This window comes from Oryctolagus cuniculus, chromosome 3 (assembly GCF_051225735.1).
Source record: "Oryctolagus cuniculus isolate XC-2025 breed Fujian yellow rabbit chromosome 3, ASM5122573v1, whole genome shotgun sequence".
Classification (NCBI taxonomy): domain Eukaryota; kingdom Metazoa; phylum Chordata; class Mammalia; order Lagomorpha; family Leporidae; genus Oryctolagus; species Oryctolagus cuniculus.
Window position 1 is genome coordinate 182,664,566 of NC_142869.1, and position 7,571 is coordinate 182,672,136.

General features: G+C 41.8%; 1 long non-coding RNA gene across 1 annotated transcript; it reads left to right on the forward strand.

Annotated features, from left to right (window-relative positions):
* Window positions 1-1,875: 1,875 nt before the first annotated feature.
* On the forward strand, window positions 1,876-5,431 carry LOC149127644 (uncharacterized). Its single transcript, XR_016231145.1, has 2 exons — window positions 1,876-1,935; window positions 5,315-5,431. It is a non-coding gene; the product is annotated as an uncharacterized LOC149127644 (long non-coding RNA).
* Window positions 5,432-7,571: the final 2,140 nt, after the last annotated feature.

Sequence of the window (7,571 nt, forward strand, 5' to 3'; positions counted from 1 at the left end):
ATTGCTTAAATTTTAAAAAAAAAAAAAGCAAAATAGGATAACCTGTGGCTATTGAATCCTAAGGAAACCTCTTGACCCTCAAACAGTACTGGCAGGTGAAGATCTGCCAAGCAACGGAGGCCTAATGGGAACAGACTGGGACTGCCCGACGGGCTCATCAGGAAAACAACGTCACTACAGAGCAGAGAGTTCTCACTGTTCTTGTGAGGTAGGACTCAATAACTGTCCAGTGGGATCTGATGATCGGGCAAGGTTGGTAACTGCATTTGTTCTGGTCTTCCCAAATTAGGTGTCCTGGGTACTAGCAATTCCCTTGCAGGGCTACAAGTAACCAAGTTCAAACCCAATGGAGAAACAGTCCTTCATTCATGGATCCCAGAAGTCAAACGGGATATGGTCCATGGATGAAACTTGTTTAAGGACAGAAGAGTGCAACCAGAAACTATGAGGCACCAACTGGAGGGAGATGGCCCAGTCTCAATTTCTAACCATTTTTTTTGTTTTTAATTATGTATTTACTTATCTGAGAGCGAGCGAGCGAGCCAGAGAGTTCCCATCCACTGGTTCATTCCTCAGTGCCCACAGCAGCCAGGGCTGGGCCATGTCAAAGCTGAGATAGGAAGTCAATCTCGGTCTCCCCCAGAGGGGCAGGGATCCAACTACTTGAGCCTTACCTGTGCTAATGGGGGCACAACAGCAGGAAGCTGGAATGGAGAGCAGAGTTGTGACTCCAATCCAGGCACTCTGATGTGGGACGAAGGTGTCCCAAGAGGCAACCACTACACCAAATGCCCATCCCCTCTGACTTATCTTTTGCCCACAGGACTATAGATAGATAGATAAATGTTGTTATGTCCATTAAATAGTGAATGTTCTACTTGATGAAAGTTATAAGACTTTCAAGGTTTTGAAGTCATTATATATGTCTTGCTAGTGTATAATTATATACATGAAGTGCCAAGCATTTAAAATGCATGGGAATAATAAACATGAAATTCATGACATAATCTCAGGAGAAGGAAGGAGGTTAATGGCATAGGTGATTTAACTGTGTCTTTTATCTTTTAAAAATTGTAAACTTGAAGGAAACAAGTAAAATGATAATAGTTGATGAACGTAGGTCTTGGGTGTCCTGGTGACTTATTGCACTCTCTGTGTTGGTAATATTTCACATTTTAAAAAGAAAAAGAAAAGAAAAAAGATTCAAGACAAATACCTGAACAGGAATAAAGGATAACCGGAAAGAAAAATAAGCACAGAGAGGTTATCAGATGGGGAAAAACTTACTGATTAGGAAAATAACGACCACAGGCTTCAAACGGTAGCATTGCTAATCACTCTCTGCCTCCCAGTTAATTAGTCCAGACTCTTTCTGTGATTTGCTACATCAGAGAGAATAAAGACCTTTTGATACTACGCTTGTTTGGGTCCAAAGTATTTGAGGCATGAGCATGTCCAGAGAGTATTTTTAAATGAAATTCTTTATTCAACAAATGATCATAATTAATATTTTTAATATATATTTTTAAAGATTTATTTATTTATTTATTTATTTGCAAGTCAGAGTTACACAGAGAGAGGAGAGGCAGAGAGAGAGAGAGGTCCTCCATCTGATGGTTCATGCCCCAATTGGCTGCAACAGCCGGAGCTGCAGCGATCCAAAGCCAGGAGCCAGGAGCCTCTTCCGGGTCTCCCACGTGGAAGACTTGGGCCACCTTATACTGCTTTCCAGGCCATAGCAGAGAGCTGGATTGGAAGTGGAGCAGCCAGGTCTCGAACTGGCGCCCACATGGGATGCCGGCACTTCAGGCCAGGGTGTTAACCTGCTGCACCACAGCGCTGGCCCCATAATTAACATTTATGTTGCACTTGCAATGTTCCCGGCACAATGCTAAGAGCTCACTATGGATGATATGGTTCCTCCTTCACAACACGGTGAGTATCTGCCACACGAAATGTGGTACACAGCATTATCATCATGTTCTACAAACGAGGAAGCCAGAGCTGGACACAGGCTGCCAAGCAGTGGAGCTAGGATGCCATCTGGGAAGTCTGCCTCCAGAGGCCTTGTTTTTTTTTTGTTTTTTTTTTTTTTTTTTTTAAGATTTAATAATTTATTTATTTGAAAGGTAGAGAAACAGAGGGAGAGAAAGAGAGGGGGAGTCAGGGATAGAGAGGGAGAGAAGAGTGGGGAGAGAGAGAAAGTCTTCTAGCTGGTTGTTACTTCCCCAAATGCCTACAAGAGCCAAGGCTGGGCCAGAGCAAAGCCAGCATCCAGGAACAGCACCCAGCCCTCCCACATAGCTGGCCAGGACTCAAGCACTTGAGCCATCATCTGCTGTCTTCCCAGGCGCATTAGCAGAGAGCTGGACTGGATGGCAGCAGCCAGGAATTGAACCAGACACTCTGATATGGAATGCAGATGGCCCACGCAGCGACTTAACCCACTGCAACACAAGGGCCACCCCAGAGGGTTCATTGTTAACCACTTGCATGCGGCAGGCCCGGTGCTGAGGGTCCTGCATGCTGTAGTTAGAGGCAAAAAACGACTTTACTGATGTGTGCAACTCTATGTCACAGAGTTTAGCTTGTTCAATGGGATACATACACAAACTTGGAAAATATGCAAAAAGAAGTCTGGGTTCTATTACACAGTAAAATGACTATACAAAATGCTAATGTACTATGTATATTTATTTTTTAAAAAACCCAGAAGATAGGATTTTGTATGTTATCACTATAAAGAAATATTAAATGTTTAAGGAGATATATTTACCCTGATTGGCCATTATACAATGTTTACATCTATTGAAACATCACATTATATTCCATTAATATGTATCGTTTTATGTTAGAAATTCTTATTAAAATTTTTTAGAACTACATAAAAACTATGATATTTAACAATGTATATACATTAAAAATAAACAAATGTGCTGAAATGAACTTCCTTTTATTTCAACTTTCCCCTGTTCTTCAGCCAGTAGATTGCAGTGGGAAAAGATGACCTTGGTTGATTTGTTTCTCTACTTTGTCTTTCTCTTTCTGCTTCCTACTCAAGCAGACATGGATTCTGGTCCTTACAAGTTTGCAGTAACAGAGAGGAACAGAAAAGTGGCAAGAGGCAGAGCAGGTCTTATCTAGTACTGCAATGAGTGCTTTGACTTATAATAATCTAGTTTGTACTGGCAGCAATTTAATTTCAATAGTTTACAAAAACTTTGTTCCTATAACCTGCACTCATTCCCTGCCCCTCTGTGCTGTATTGTCATGCAATGTAAAGTATAGGTACACCAACAGGGATTTATAATTATTACCTTACACAGCTGTATTTTAAACAAGATAGAAATAATTAGAAGCCAAAAAATTCATTTACATTTATAAATCTTTTATGTTTACCTATGCAATTACCTTCACTAGTGCTCTTTATGTTTTCCAATTTGTAATATCCTTTTAGTTCAGCTGAAAAACTCAAAAGAGACAAAACCAATAAGCTATCTGAGGGGGACTCACCAGAATTGGCTCAAGGACTGGGGAGCCAGAGAAGTCTCATGGCTGGTCATCTGCATGCTGGAGACCCTGAGATACCAGTAGGACAGCTTGTACAAGTCCCCAGTGCAAATGCCCCAGCACTATCAGTCCAAGGTTTCTTTCAGCTGAACTAAAAGAAAAGAAACTTGTAAGGCAGTTCGGAAGCATATCTAAAATACAAGTGTACAAAACAGTTGAAAATAAAATGATGGAAAATATATTAGACAAATATTATCCAGAAGAAACCTAAGTGTAATATTAAACAAAATATACATCAAAGCAAAAAGCATTATTTAGAAAAAAGTGAAAGATTTACTTATTTATTTGAAAGGCAGAGTGATACAGAGAAAGAGAGAGAATCTTGCACCCACTGGTTCACTCCCCAAATGGCCCCAACAACCAGGGTTGGGCAAGACTGAAGCCAGGAGCCAGGAATTCCATCTAGGTCTCCCATATGAGTGGCAGGTACACAAGTACCTTGGGCCATCATCTGCTGTTTCCAGGTGCATTAGCAGGGAGCTGGTTTGGGAAGCAGAGTGTCCAGGACTGAAACTGGAACCCTGACGTGGGTTGCAGGTATCCAAAGCAGTGGCCCAGCCCACTGCAGCACAACAGCCACGCTCACAACGCGTTCTTCAGCAGTCCTGCTGGATTTCTCCCGGCATCACCGCACTCAGCTTTCTACTGCTTGACGACTGCCCAGTCTCGGGCATGTTAGTGATGCTTTTCCCCTGTGACCTCTCAGTGTTAAGGTGATACAGGCCTCAGAACTTGGATTCCTTTTCTGATCCACCTTCCTCTCTCCCTAACTAGCTATGCAGATCTAAGGCTTTAGAAGCAGCAGCCAACCTTTTTCCAGACTGGTCGTACTCTAAGAGCCTTTGCTTTTGTACGTGTCATGAGAATATTCTCCTACATCCTCCATTCTATCATCAGGCCTAAGATCAGTCCAGAACTAAGTTTTATATATGGCATAACATAGGTGTGAAGGTTCACACTTCTCATATGAATATCCAGTTCCTCAAGCATAATTTGTTGAAAGACTATCCTTTTTATTCCCCTCATCATATTACGCTGGCATATTTCCAAAAATCAAACGACTATGTAAGTGTAAGCCTTTTTTTCTGGGATCTTCTGTTGTATTCATATATTCATTGGTCCTTATTCCTTTTTTTTTTTTTTTTTTGACAGGCAGAGTTAGTGAGAGAGGGAGAGAGAGACAGACAGATAGAAAGGTCTTCCATTTCCATTGGTTCACCCCCAAATAGCCGCTCCAGCCGGTGCGCTGCACCAATCCGAAGCCAGGAGCCAGGTGCTTCTCCTGGTCTCCAAGCGGGTGCAGGATCCAGGCACTTGGGCCATCCTCCACTGCACTCCCGGGCCACAGCAGAGAGCTGGATTGGAAGAGGAGCAACCGGGACAGAATCCGGTGCCCCAACCGGGACTAGAACCCGGGGTTCTGGCGCCGCAGGCGGAGGATCAGCCAAGTGAGCTGCGGAGCCGGCCGGTCCTTATTCCTAAATCAAGCTGCCTTGATTATTTAAATTTATAGCACTCCAATTTCATTCTTCCTGTACAAGGCTTCTTTGCATATTCCAGGACATATTTTGTTTCCATATAAATTTGGGGATGAAACTTTTGATTAAAGGGAAAAAGAGCTTAGTGAGATTATAATTGAGATTGCATTGAGTATAAAGGTGTATTTGCAGAACTGACATCTTAGCAATATTGAATCAGTCAATCCATTAATATGGTATATTTCTTTCTTTCTTTCTTTTGACAGGCAGAGTGGACAGTGAGAGAGAGACAGAGAGAAAGGTCTTCCTTTTTCCATTGGTTCACCCTCCAATGGCCGCTGCAGCCAGCACGCTGCGCTGATCTGAAGCCAGGAGCCAGGTGCTTCTCCTGGTCTCCCATGGGGTGCAGGGCCCAAGTACCTGGGCCATCCTCCACTGCCTTCCCGGGCCACAGCAGAGAGCTGGACTGGAAGAGGAGCAACCGAGACAGAATCTGGTTCCCCGACCGGGACTAGAACCCAAGGTGCTGGCGCCACAGGTGGGGGATTAGCCTATTGAGCCGCGGCACCGGCCTTCTTTAACTTTTTAAATTTGCAATATAGAGGCATCATTCATCTTTTATTTATTTCTAAATATTTAATGTTTCCTAATCTTATAAATAAACAGTTTTTCAAACTTCATTTTCCAATTATTTTCTGTAGTATATAAATATACAACTAACTTCTTTATATGATCTTCTACCTGGGACTTTGCTAAATTCATTTACTAGTTTAGTGATTGCTTTTTAGTCAATATCTTATAAATTATTAATATTCTAATCTCCCCAAAAGTTACATCTCTACTAGGGCCTCTTCCTTGGGCTGCTGACTTTCATACATATTGAACTCTTTTTCTTAAAGAATTATTTTATTTACTTGAAAGAGTTACACAGAGAGAAAAGGAGAGGCAGAGAGAGAGGCAGAGAGATCTTCCATCTGCTGGCTCACTCCCCAAATGACTGCAATAGCCAGAGCTGAGCCGATCTGAAGCCAGGAGCCAGGAGCTTCCTCCAGGTCTCCCATGTGGGTGCAGGGGCCCGAGGACTTGGGCCATCTTCTACTGCTTTCCCAGGCCACAGCAGGGAGCTGGATCAGAAGAGGAGCAGCCAGGACTTGAACTGGCGCCCATAGAGAATGCCTGCGCTGCAGGATGGGGCTTTAGCCCACTGCGACACAGTGCCGGCCCCACATATTGAACTCTTGAACATTTCCCCAGGCATTTTGTATTTTGGAGTTTTTAAGGTGGATATATACATATATAATAAGAAACCTGCAGCTCTCTTAGGTTTACATGTAGGAGTGGAATTTCTCAGATATATGGTAATTTTATATTTATTTTTTTCAAGATTGACCAAATTATTTTCTACCAGCAAGGTGTAAGGGCTCCATTTTCTCCACATGCTTGCCAACACTGCTATTTTCTAGGTTTTGTTTTTGTTTCTGTTTTAAATTATAGTCATCCTAGTAGGTGTGGGTTGGTATGTCATTTCTATTTTAATATGCATTTTTCTTAACAGTTAATGAGGTTGAGCATCTTTTCATGTATTTATTGGTCATTTGTTTATCTTCCTCAGAGAAATATCTATTCAAATCCTTTGCCCATGTTTTAATTGGGTTGTTTATGTTTTTACTGCAGAGTTGTAAGTTACTTGTATATTCCATATGCTAGACTATTACAAGCTATATGATATACAAATGTATTTTCTCATTTATTGAGTTAATTGTCTCACTTTCTTGGTAGTGATCTATCTTTTCCTTTGGTTGCTTGTGCTTTGGTGTCACATTTAACAAACTGTTGCCTAATCCAAAGTCATAAAGATTTATACTTCTGTTACGTCCTAAGAGATTTATAGTTTTGCACTTACATTTGGAAATTGATACATTTTTCAGTTAAATTTTGAATATGGTATGAAATAGATAAAATTCATCCTTGTACATGTGAGTATTCACTTGTCCCTACACCACTGTTGAAAACATTGTTCTTTTCCTATTGAATGGTCTCAGCACCTTTGTCCAAAATCAATAGACCATTTATTCTTTTTTTAAAAAAACCAGATACTTACTTATTTGAAAGGCAGAGTGACAAACAGGGAGAGACACAGAGAGACAGAAATCTTCTATCTGCTGGTTCACTCCCCCAAATGCCTATAACAGCTAAGACTAGGCCAGGCTGAAACAAGGGGCCAAGAACTCCATCTGCGTCTTCCACCCAAGTACTTGGGCCATCATCTACTGCCTCCCACATACATGAACAGGAAACTGGATTGGAAGCATGGGGTAGCCAGGACTCAAACCAGAAATTCCATTAAGGGATGCAGGTATCCCAAGCAGCGATTTAACCCATTGCACGATAATGCCCACCCCTCCCCTAGACTTTCAATAGGTCAAGTGTCCAAAGAAAAACTCCTGGTTTCCTCTTCTGTAATAGATGGGTACATATATGGTTTATCAGATGGCACACAAATCATAACACCCACACATATTA